The sequence below is a fragment of the Crotalus tigris genome, unplaced genomic scaffold (genome assembly GCF_016545835.1).
Source record: "Crotalus tigris isolate CLP2741 ecotype Arizona unplaced genomic scaffold, ASM1654583v1 scf7180000020745.601501, whole genome shotgun sequence".
NCBI classification, from domain to species: Eukaryota; Metazoa; Chordata; class Lepidosauria; order Squamata; family Viperidae; genus Crotalus; species Crotalus tigris.
In genome coordinates this window covers 390,646-402,609 of record NW_024098162.1, presented here as the reverse complement: position 1 = coordinate 402,609, position 11,964 = coordinate 390,646, and the positions used below count along the sequence as shown (strand labels likewise).

Sequence of the window (11,964 nt, the reverse complement as noted above, 5' to 3'; positions counted from 1 at the left end):
TTTATCATGTGACATAAGGATACAGCAACAATCGCAAGTGTGAAAACAGGTCACATTTTTCAGTGCTGTTGTAACTTTGAATGGTCACTAAACAAATGGTTCTTGAATTCCTTCTTGATGTGAGTCTCTTAAAGGATGCAGAACTCCTGAGAATTGTGGTGGGGCAGGCAGGGATAGGCAAATCACTATGAAAAAGTTAAAATCATGGTGGTCCTACAGGGTGAGAACTGTGGCTTATACAGTGTATTTGTGGGTTTTTCTAGAATACCTGCCTGAATGTTGTTGGAAATAACCACAGTGAACACAAATATATAAATTGAAACAGGATTGAAAACTAACGTACCTAGTGGGGAAAAACTCATTTTTAATTATCCTGGGATAATCACTATAGATTCACTTCAGCTTCTATCATGACACTGATCAGGATATGATAGATGTGAAAAAGCATTAACCCATTTCTGGCCAATGTCTTTTCACTTAAGAGAGCTAATCTACTAACAAAAGAAAACTTGTTATGATTGGATGCATATTTCCATGCTATGGATCTATGCTACAAATTTAACAAAAGTCTCCAAACTACAAAAAGTAAATTGCCATTTTAAAAAATAAATTCTGCTTGTAGAAAGAGTCCCCTACCCAATTATACAAGGAATATTCCCCTACTATTTAAAGCCTTCTAAAGCTTTAAAGTAGTGTAAAACATTTAGTTGTAGACCTTTTCCATCAGAACAATCTGGGAACCAAGTTGATTACTAACTCCACTGTGGGGTGTATGTAAAATTACAGCTAGTTTTTTTTCCTTTTGAAACATTGGAAGGAAAGCTTCTCTTCCCTCGGGTGGGAATTCTCATAGTTAACATTTAATACACCATGCCTTCGGTGAAGATGATTGCAGGCAATTCTAGTCTGGTTTTTGAGGGATGAGCGAGTGGTAATGGTTGTAGTATGGAACTGATTTCCTTGCTCATGAATTCCCAAGAGAAAAGTGTGTGTTTCACTATTCTGACTGGCACTGCCAATCTAGGGTACTATTTCTGCTGATTCTATTGTCATTTTCCGACTAGGAGAGAAGGAATCAGTCTTTCAGATTCTTTAAGGCTGGCTAGTCATTGATCTTCCCACCAGATGCAAGGAGAAGAATGCAAAACATCCAGGCAGAGAGAGCAAACAGCCGGGCTGCTTCCACATCCTTTGCAATTCCACTGATGCTTTGGCTTCAAGCTTGTCATGCCAACTCCCCAGAGGATGGTTTGCATGCAAGAGACAGCTGGTCAGGAAGACTCAGAAGAACCTGCAAAGAGAAACAGTAGGCAAATTTAATCCACAGCAACGATCATTTAAGATGGTAATGATATCATTTACTGCAGCTTGTTGAATTGTTGTTGTTGTTAATTGCGAAGTCGTGTCCGACCCATCGCGACCCCATGGACAACATTCCTCCAGGTCTTCCTGTCCTCTACCATCTTCTGGAGTCCATTTAAGTTCACACCTACTGCTTCAGTGACTCCATCCAGCTTGTTGAATACAAAAGCTAAATCACTTCTATGAGCAACTCTATAAACAGAACCAAATATCTACGGAATGGAGGGACACTCCAATACTGAAGAACTTCAGGCACTGTTGGACATCCATCTGCTAGGGATATGCTGGCTCTAATTTTTTTTGTATTGAACAGAGGTGGAAACCTCACCCACCATCACCACACTACAGAGTGGAGTGTAGACAATGGGGGGAGGGATGTGTGTCAAAGCAACATTGTAATTTTGTGTCAGAAGATCTCATCCCTTTTCTAAATATGTTGCAACTTTGCATGTCTGCCTAAATGAAATCCTACAGATGCCAACATGGGTAGAGGAAGTCTGGTGATGAGAGTCTGGTGATGATTTGTCTAACTTCTCTTAATGAACCAGTAGCAGGGGAAAAAGATTTGAATAAGATATCTTCTGATTCAAAGTGCATTGCATGAATTCAACATAGTAGTCAACATTTTCTTAAGTGGGAAAAAAATAAATTCACAAAGAATATTGAAGCACCTTGTTTCTCAAATGGCTTGTAAAGTTAGCAATCTGAAGAAGTTTTCATAATGCAAGTTATGCAGCCCACCTCTAACATCAACATTTTATTTCTTCAAGTCGTAGAGCCATCCACCAAATAAATAAATACTTTATAGAGCTGCTATTAGATACTTAAATCAGAGTTTACAAGAATTACATCGTGTATCCAATATAAAAAAATGAAAGCTAATTCCTTGTCAGGTCCCCTTTTTCAGGTGCCTGGCCATTGGTGAAGGGGGAAGGAGGATGCTTTGGGACAGTATTCCTTGCGTACTTTTGCTGTAATGCTGTAGCTGCTTTGGAATTGGGGAGGGGGATTGTCTTCCGAGATGGAACGGACTCCCAGCTGGTTCCACCTGACTCCAAGGCCATTGCACCCTGAAGATGACCTGTTATCTGTCCTATGCTTCAGTATTCTCAAAACACCTTTGCCGCATTGTATTGGCTGCTGGTGGACTGATCAGGGGGGTAGGGTTTCAAAGTGGGAAGAGTAGCTTGATGCTTTGTGTGGGAATGTTAGATTCCGCTTGATCTTACTGCAACCACTGTCTTTCAGTAAAAGTCCTTTTGTTTAATCACATGGTGTCAAGAGCTGTGCTTTCCTGAGAGGGCCAATTGGGGCAGGTCCTTACATTAAGTGGAATCTGCAATAGTGGTCCTCCCGGAGAGGCACCCACCTCTACCATGAGAACTGTGCAAGGAATGTCTGCACAAGGCAGCAACCAAGAGGAAGCTGAGTGCTGGGGGGGGGGAGCTCCTGCCAAGGCTAACCCCAGGGCGGAACTCTCCAGATGACAGAAGAGGTCACCAGCCTGGGAGATTCGTCGAACCCCAGGATGTCCACTGGCATCAGGAAGAAGGACAACTGGGAAGGGAGAACTAAAGGAGTGACTCTCACCCAAGGCAGCTGATGATACGAATGGCAAGTGGAGCTGGAAGAGGAAGAAAATGCCAACTTCCTCATGAGGCAAGCCATGTGCACCATGATGGAAGCGTTCCAGAGCCTCAAGGTGCACAAGACCCTAGCCAGGACGACCTCTGTCAAATCTGAGAGGAGAAGGATGGCAGGAGAGCCTTGCCACTAGACACCATGGTGGGAGTCTCAGCGACACCAGCCAGGGCAGCTGCACTGTGGGAGCGGCACAAGGGGGTGTGCCAGAACCACCAGACCAGGGGACACTGGAGCTATAACCCACGAAGAAGAAAAGCCCCACCACTGGGTGTGAAGTTTGATGGGGACTCCCAGCAACTGGGGTTCTTCCTGGTCCACAACCTGACCTACATGCAGGAGTACGGACCAGATATCCCTAACAAAGGTGCCAAAGTGAAGTGTGTTACATTGGCTTTGGAAGGAGCAGAATGCGAATGATCCTGAGTTGAGGAACTTTGATCATTTTATGATCGCTCTCCATTGTCGGTTTAAGGACCTTCTCACTGACCAAAAAACCAGAGATCGCCTCAAAACTGAGAGGCAAGGACGCAGAGCCATGGTGGAGTACACTGAAGAGTTCCGCAACCTGGTATGCTGACTTAATTGACATCCTCATCAGCTGTTTCAAAGATGGGCTGAGTGATGATCTATACCTGTGGTGGTGAACTTATGGCATGTGTGCCACCGTTTCCCCCCGCCCCCCACATGGATTGCCCTGCCTTCCTTCCAGAGCTCAAATCCATGGCCATGGGGCAATTTTGCAGCGGCCCAGAGGCCTGATCTGACCTCCAGAGGCTTGGAAAAGGCCTCTACTGCCCAGATTGGGGGGGGGCGCGAAATTGCTCTGCAGGCTTATCTGGACTCACACTGGCAGCTGCCTCCACCATCCAGCTAGGATCTGCCCAGCTCTTGCAGCTGCTCCGACTCAGAGTGCAGAGACAGAGAAAGCAAGAGCACAGGCACACATGGAGAGGTGGAGGGGAGGAGCCTGGCCCCGCCTCCCTCCGGGGCTATGGCGCGCGTGCCCACAGGGACAGCTCCGTGTGCCGCCTGTGGCACGTTCGCCACCACGGCCTTATGTGAACCAGGTAAAAGAACTGCTAAAGTTTCAAATAAACCACTCCTCCCAAACCCGAAAGGAATCTATTAAGGGGACTACCCTGAAGCATGAACTAGGGGCAGTCATGCAAGGGAAGGATTCCCCAAAGAGTATCGAGACCTCCAAGAGGTGTTTAGTGAGAAGAGCTTGGATGAATTCCCCTCTCATGCATCTATTGACTGTGCTATAGAAATCCTGCCCAGTGCCAAATTGCCAAAGCTGAAACTATACTCAATGACCCCCAGAAGAACTCTAGTTATTCATTGATAAAAAAACTAGCCTAAGGCTTCATTCAGCCAGCATGGCCACAGGTGGCGGCCCCAGTCCTGTTCCGAGAAAAGAAAGATGGGACCCTTCATCTATCCGTAGGCTTTAGAGGGTTAAATATGGTGTGCATGGAGAAAATTTACCCCCTACCTCTGATGAAAGATATGCTGGCCCACCTTTCCAAAGGAAAAACCTTAACCAAACTGGACTTGTGGGAGGCATATTATTGTGTGAGAATCAGAGAAGTAGATGAGTGGAAAACTGCTTTCAATTGCCCACTGGTTTGTTGCCAATTCAAAGTACTCCCATTTGGATTGCAGGGAGCCCCAGCTCTGTTTATGCAATTGATCAATGAAGTCCTGCATGAGCCTCTATAAAATGACGACATTTTAATCTACACGGAGACCAAAGCGGAGCATGTGAAACTTGTGAGAGTGGTCCTCCAAAAACTACAAGCTGCCAAGCTGTACGCCAAACTTTCTAAATGTGAGTTCCACCAAAGTAAGATAGACTATCTTGGCTACCACATCTTGCATGAAGGGATCAAGATGGGCCCCCCAAAAGTCAGAGCACCAGGAAGCAACTAAAAAGCTTCCTAGAGTTTGCAAATTTTTACTGGCAACCTATCCCTTCATTCGCCAAAATAGCTCTCCCCATTACGAACTTATTCAATACAAAAGGGGGGGGACAAACCCAAACCTAGTCAGCCACTTAAGTAGTTGACGGAATGCCAAGCCGCATTTGAGAAGCTCAAGCACTTGTTTGCAGCCGAGCCAGTCTTGAAGCGCCCTGACCCAACGAAGCCATTTCTTATAGAAGCCGATGTGAGCGACGTGGCTGTCGGAGCGGTCCTGCTACAGGGAAATGAAAGTGGGCAGTGGCAGCCCTGCGCTTATACCTCCAAAAAACTTTTAGGAAACTGAACAACGATGGGCAGTGTGGGATAAAGAGGATTACGCCGTGAGATGGGCGCTCCTGTCCTGGAGGCACTTCTTAGAAGGGAGTAAAATACCTTGAAATTGGTTCAAACTTCAACTCACTTCTGCCTGGTTTGTCAGTCCTGCCTATCAGTGTGCCCTATCCAATGGCAGCATAACACTGGGACAGAACTTTTGTGCTTGTGATTTCTACATGGGGTTAGAAGGCTGATTACACAAATGGGGCACAAGTCTAGTGTCTTAAGAGTTGTGAACTGAAAATCCAGAAATCCTAAGACTCTCAGGAAAGACTAAAGCTTTATTTAAGGCCAACTTCTGATTCCTTAGCCTTGGCAATTAGAGTTCTGGAATAAGCAACTCTTCTCTACTGCCTACCTCAAAGCAACTGAAATTTACTAGATATGTAGCCAAACGCAGAGATCTACTGAATATGACAAAACTGCTTGTCATGAATCAGTCTAATTTAATCCCACTGACAATAGCAAATCCAATCACAGTTATATGCCTTGCTGAAATGGTACCTTCTGGTGTCTTTCCTATCTTTGTATTGAGTGAACGAAACCCCCAGCAGACTTCATTCATCCTATCACCCTCCTTTCCAGATTCCCAGATGTGCAATATGTACAGTTGAGAGATAATACTAAAGCATGCAAACAGATGTTGCTGAGACAAATCCCACCTTTCTCGGCTTATTTATTTAGCGTATGGCATCTACAGAGATCATGCAATCACTGATAAACAGTGTTTAAGTAAAGCAAATTTAGTTTATATAAAACCCCTGTCTGCTTGCATCACAGTGCTAGATCATGGCAACATGATAAACATTTTGTCATTGTCTCCTTCATCTCCCTGTGGATACTCATCCATACAGCCATCCTTTGAAGAATTCTCATTTCTGCTGGACTACAATAAATAGATAACATCCAGGTAGTATTCAATTGTCAAATGCTTTTTCAACATTAAAAAAAATACTATATTTTTTCAATAACTACTTTATGTAAGAATTAAAAAATCATAACCAACTGTAACAGAATAACAGAGTTGGAAGGGATCTTGGAGGTCTTTTAGTCCAGCTCCCTTCTCAGGCAGGAGACCCTATACCGTTCTAGACAAGTAGCTGTCCAGTTTCTTCTTAAAAGTAGCTGTCCAGAATCATCCTATGTTCAATCTTTTACTTTGGTACCACTTTATTTGCCTTTACTACTTATTTGCATTTGAAATAAAAATTGATGCTAAAAAGCAGCATATCTGGCCTGAAGAAATCCATTAGACAGCCACAAAATATTAACCTTCAGTACTGTAAACAGTATCTTGACTGTCATCTAGCATTTGTCTAGAATCCTGCAGCTATGAAACAGAAGTTTTACTCAAATGGAGTTGTACACCAAGTATTCAGTATAGAGGCATTACATTGCCAACAGAAGTATCTAGTGTTAAGGCCATGTCCTTCCCATTCACAAGTCATAGTTGGATCACCCACAGGGGTGAACAAGGAAAAATGTATATTCTAGGAATTGCAGTGCAAGAGAAAATTGTTGAAAGAACCATGGATCGCCAGAACCAATCATTCAATCCTAGATGTAATAAAACCAGAACCTCACTGGAATAACTAATAGTGAAGCTAAAACTTAAGTATTTTGAACACATAATATAGGAAGCAGAGTCTTTGGAGAAGACGTGACAGCTGAAAAAAAATAAAGGCAATAGAAGAAGCCAGCAGAAGACAAGATGACTGGCAAACACCATTGATATCACAAACATGAACTTTTAAGAACACAAAAAGCAATCTGACAAAATGCTATCCATCATGTCACAAAGATTCAGAAGCAACTGAACCACAACAAGGCAACCGAGCGTGATGAAAACCAGCTCTTTGCCATTGTCCCCCATCAGTATTATGCAGTTTGGCCAACAGATGGCAGTTGCCAGCCTCGGCATTCAATGGCTTAAACGGAAAAAAAAAACGGTCTAAGGAAATTTAAGTTCATGTAAAATGTACGGATTTACTGGAAACTCTCTAACTGAATGCGTTAATAGCAGATTGCAGAATCCTGGCCTCTGGATCTGCCCCCACTCCCCAAATTAGGGATCTTGCTTCTTTTAAAAATTATAGGCAGATATTCAGCAACAGAGTTCATGCAGAGGAGTAACGTAGTGAAGCAAGAACGAAAGGGAGCGATGCCTGGTACTTTGCTTTCCTCTGGCTATGAAAGTGGGTATTGAGCTAGATCTGTCGCTGCTCTTTCTTTGGCCTGTATCTATTGTGGGCCAAGAAGACTGCACGTAGTTAGAATCAAGTTCAACTTGAAGAAGACTTTTCTTATCAATCTGTCTGATTTTTGGAGACCCTACTTATGGTTGCAATTTTAAGAGTCTTGGCGAGATCTTGAACTTCAAGATTTACCCCGATACTAAGGTTAAATTAATTTTACACTAGCTCTGTAAAGTCCTGCCTTCTAACATCTTAGATATTTCTTCCTCTTATCTCAGTTGCAGGTATCATAAGAACTCCCTTATACTGCACCAGGTTAACTAGTTAGTTTAAGTAGCTCAACATTACCTACCCAGATTGTGTAGAAAACATGCTTTAGAACAGGGGTGTCAAACTGCCAGCCCACAGGCCGGATGAGTGATGGTGAAACCATGCCCATCCCATTGCCGGCAATGGAAAAAAAGTCACAATACATCGCAACATGTCATGTGACGTTGCGAGTTTGACACCCCTTCTTTAGGACATAACAGGGACTCCTATCTTTGCCTTCTTGAAGCAAATGAGTCTCTTCCTTAGACTATGCAGCAGTAGCAGCAGCATCTCTAGTCAGGAAAAAAATGTTGCTGCTTAAATAGACATATGCTAAATTTGCATGAATTTGAAACATTGCAAGCTCCATTGTTTAAACTGGTTGGCAGCAACAATTCTCTAAGGTCTTTGAGAACAGGAGGTTCTTCCCCAACTCCTGCAAGGGATTAGCCTTGTGGTAGATGCCTGACTCATGGATCTCCACTGGCTCCTCTACTTTAGTCAAAATGAAAAAAGTAACATCAACTGCCACAAGGTGTGATGCAAGTTTAGAATCTAGGTTGGAATCACTTTACGCTTGGCTAAAATGTTAGTGCAAAAAAAAAAAAAAGGTGGGTGATGCAGATAAATAGAGCTTTCAAATGACTCTTTTTTGAACAGTAGATGACCTATCAATTCTCATAGTTCTGTAATAGGGAAGCCAAGTTTTGAAGATCAGGGAGCAGAGCCTTAGAACCAAAGTGGCCATACTTGCTGTGCAGAGCAGAGGGCCCTTGATCAAACAAATGCAAGAAATCCTGAAAAGTCTGCAGCCATGGCTCAGAAGCAAAGCATGGGCTCTACCTGCAGCAGGATGCACATCATGCCCTGACACCACGGTGTAAAAGATTAGGAGTCAGAGCAGATGATACTTATCTGCTCGTAACTGGACTCATAGCTTATGCTACAATGCATTTTGTTGACTGTTTGCTTAGTGTATTACATAAGCCCAGCCATTGTGGTTTACTGAATAAATAAACCATGGCTTAACACAGGGGTCCCCAATCCCCAGTCTGTGGACCAGTACCAGAGCTAGGAACCGGTCCACATAAACAAGCAAAGGCCCATCCATGGGATGCAGGCAGCACACAAAACCACGCATCCTCCGGTCCACAGAAAAACCTCTCTCCACGGAACCAGTCCCTGGTGCCCAAAAGATTGGGTACCTCTGGCTTAACATATGTAAACTCACTCAGAAAATAACCCATCAAACTATACAGAAAAGAGTTTAGGTCCCTTAGATGCTGCTGACTCCTTATTGGGACATTTTAATGTTCTATTGACATGGAAGAAACAAAAGTTTTGAAAAGTCAAATTTTCTGAACCTGGATCAAAATTCATGCTGAAGATAAAGAAGTGCTTATGGGGAAACCAGCTAAATTTCACTCTAATTGTTACAACACTGAAAACATTTCACAGTGGGAAACTATCGACCACCATGGAAGAGACATGGGGAGACAGAAATTCAAACCCCTATTTTGTTATAAAAAACACAGTGATTGGTGTTTGTTACACATTGCACTAACAGTCTTGATTTGTACAATTACTTATTTTTCATTTTATAGGCAGAATGCCTTAAATGTTGGTAGCTGAGAAGTGAGGGCTACAGTCCTCAACTTACAACTATTTGTTTAATGACCTTCCAAAGTTACAATTGCACTAAAAAAATTGATTACAACTGGTCCTCGCATTTACAACCATCAAAGCACCCCTATGTTCACATGGTCAAAATTCAGGCACTTGGCAATGTATTTATGATGATTGCAGGATCACGTGCTCATCATCTGCAACCTTCCCAGCTGGCTTTCAATAAGCAAACTCAATGGAGAAAGCTGAATTTGTTTAACAACTGTGTGATTCGCTTAATAACTACAGTGAGTTGGTTTATGGAAAAAAGGTCATAAAATCGGGCTCGACTCAGTCAATGACTCCCTTACCAACAGAAATTCTGGTTCCAGTTATGGCCGTAAGCCAAGTAGTACTTGCATTGACTAGCAGTCCAGACCAGTAACTTCCCAAAAATACAGCATGACACTAAGTGTTGGACTAGATGGACTATGGCCTGATCCAGTAGGGCTGTTCTGAGGCTCTTTTTCACTTTCTCTTGGAGAACTCTGGGGAGTTTAACGGAACCATCTTAAAACCACGAGCAATAAGTCCTACAACTATATATTTCTAAAACACACAATAACATTCAAAAGTTCATTTTAAAAATTTCTGTCTAAAGAGATAACAGGTTTCTAGAGCATTTGTCTTCCCATAAATAAGTTTCACTGTGAGTCATGCCTTGGTCCCTGTGCTCACATTACTGTAAAGCACCTACAGGTGGCTACCTTTGAAAGATATTAGAAAACTGCACCAGATCCAGAGGACAGTCACTTGAGCCCACAACTGCTCATTTCCACATGTAACCCCTCTTTCACGCACTGCACTAGTTAAGCCTTTTGTTTCTGGATGCAGCTCAAGGTTCTGTCCGTCATTTTTACAGCCTGTCCTCATTCCCAACATGGATATCTATGAGTCTGCCCTCTTCTAGCAGTCTCTGCCTGTCCTTCAGAAGAGAAGGCTCCATCTGGGTCACATCCCTAAGGGGATGGCTCTGCAGGGATCCCAGGTAAGGCCTGATCAGTCACTGAACCCTTTTCTGGAACAGCACTCCCCTTGATATCAGGGGAACCCCAAATCTGTTAACCTTTTATAAGAGGAGGGGCTGAGGGAGACATTTTAGTCTCTCCAGATCAGAATGGTATTACGGTTGTGTCTCAGTTTATAGGTTGTTATTTACCATATTGACATTTTACTATTTTGTTATGTTTGTCTCACTACCTCCATGCAACTAATCAGCTTCTTTTGATCCAGGTGGATAAGAGAGAGGGAACTGACTGCTACCAGCATCACGATGACCCTCCACTTCAAACCTCTGGAATGGTGGACATCAAGCAGCAGCGGGAAATGGAAAAAAATCTGTGCAACTCAACTTAATCAACTTTCCTGGTGGGTCGCAACTAGCTGGATTTGTACAACATGCTAAGCTATATATTAAAAAAGTAACAGGTGAGTTCATACAACACACTATCTCAGTGCTAGGCTGCAATAACAGAGGGATAGAATCAAGATCACATGAAGTGTTAATACCACTTTACAATGCCTTGGTAAGGCCACACTTGGAATACTGCATCCAGTTTTGGTCACCACGATGTAAAAAAGATGTTGAAACTCTAGAAAGAGTACAGAGAAGAGCAACAAAGATGATTAGGGGACTGGAGGCTAAAACATAAGGAACGGTTGCTGGAATTGGGTATGTCTAGTTTAATGAAAAGAAGGACGAGGGGGTACATGATAGCAGTGTTCCAATATCTCAGGGGCTGCCACAAAGAAGAGGGAGTCAAGTTATTCTCCAAAGTGCCTGAAGGCAGGACAAAAAACAGTGGATGGAAACTAATCAAGGAGAGAAGCAATCTAGAACTAAGGAGAAACTTCCTGACAGTTAGAACAATTAACCAGTGGAACAAGCTGCCTCCAGAAGTGGTGAATGCTCCAACACTGGAAGTTTTTAAGAAGAGACTGGACAGCCATTTGTCCAAAATGGTATAGGGTTTCCTGCCTGAGCAGGGGGTTGGACTAGATGACCTCCAAGGTCCCTTCCAACTTTATTATTATTATTATTATTGTTGTTGTTGTTGTTAAAATCAAGCCACTATTGTTCACCCTGACCAATTCAGCAATTGTTTTTGTGAAAAGAAAGAAAACATATAATCTAGATTCCATTAAAAAAACGGGGGGGAACAGAACAAAACAAGATTGAGGACAGCATTTTTTTAGTTTAAAACCTTGCTTTTGAAAAAAGGAAGAACTAACCCTACACCTGGAAATGAGACACTGTTAGAAGGGGCAAAGTACCCAGGACCTTTTATGTGTTGCTTCAGAGAAGATGGAAGGCAGGAGAGAATGGGAGAGGAAAGAAAAGAAGGTCAAAGAGAAAAATCAAAAGAAAGATGAAAGGGATGCCAATGGCCTTTCAGTCTTTCCAGGCCAGCTGCGGGTTCACTTTGTAACCTGAAGTCCCGTCAGAAAATGAATGAGAAGGAATAGCATGTGGGGGCGGGTAGGTGGAG

At 43.0% G+C, this 11,964-nt stretch overlaps 1 long non-coding RNA gene across 2 annotated transcripts in view; it reads right to left on the bottom strand.

The window, feature by feature from the left end:
• Positions 1 to 347: 347 nt before the first annotated feature.
• Positions 348 to 11,964, bottom strand: part of LOC120319469 — a 32,506-nt gene continuing 20,889 nt past the window's right edge. For both annotated transcript variants that reach the window (XR_005559767.1, XR_005559768.1), the window contains one exon: positions 348 to 1,291. This is a non-coding gene — a long non-coding RNA (uncharacterized LOC120319469). The remainder of the gene's footprint in view (positions 1,292 to 11,964) is intronic.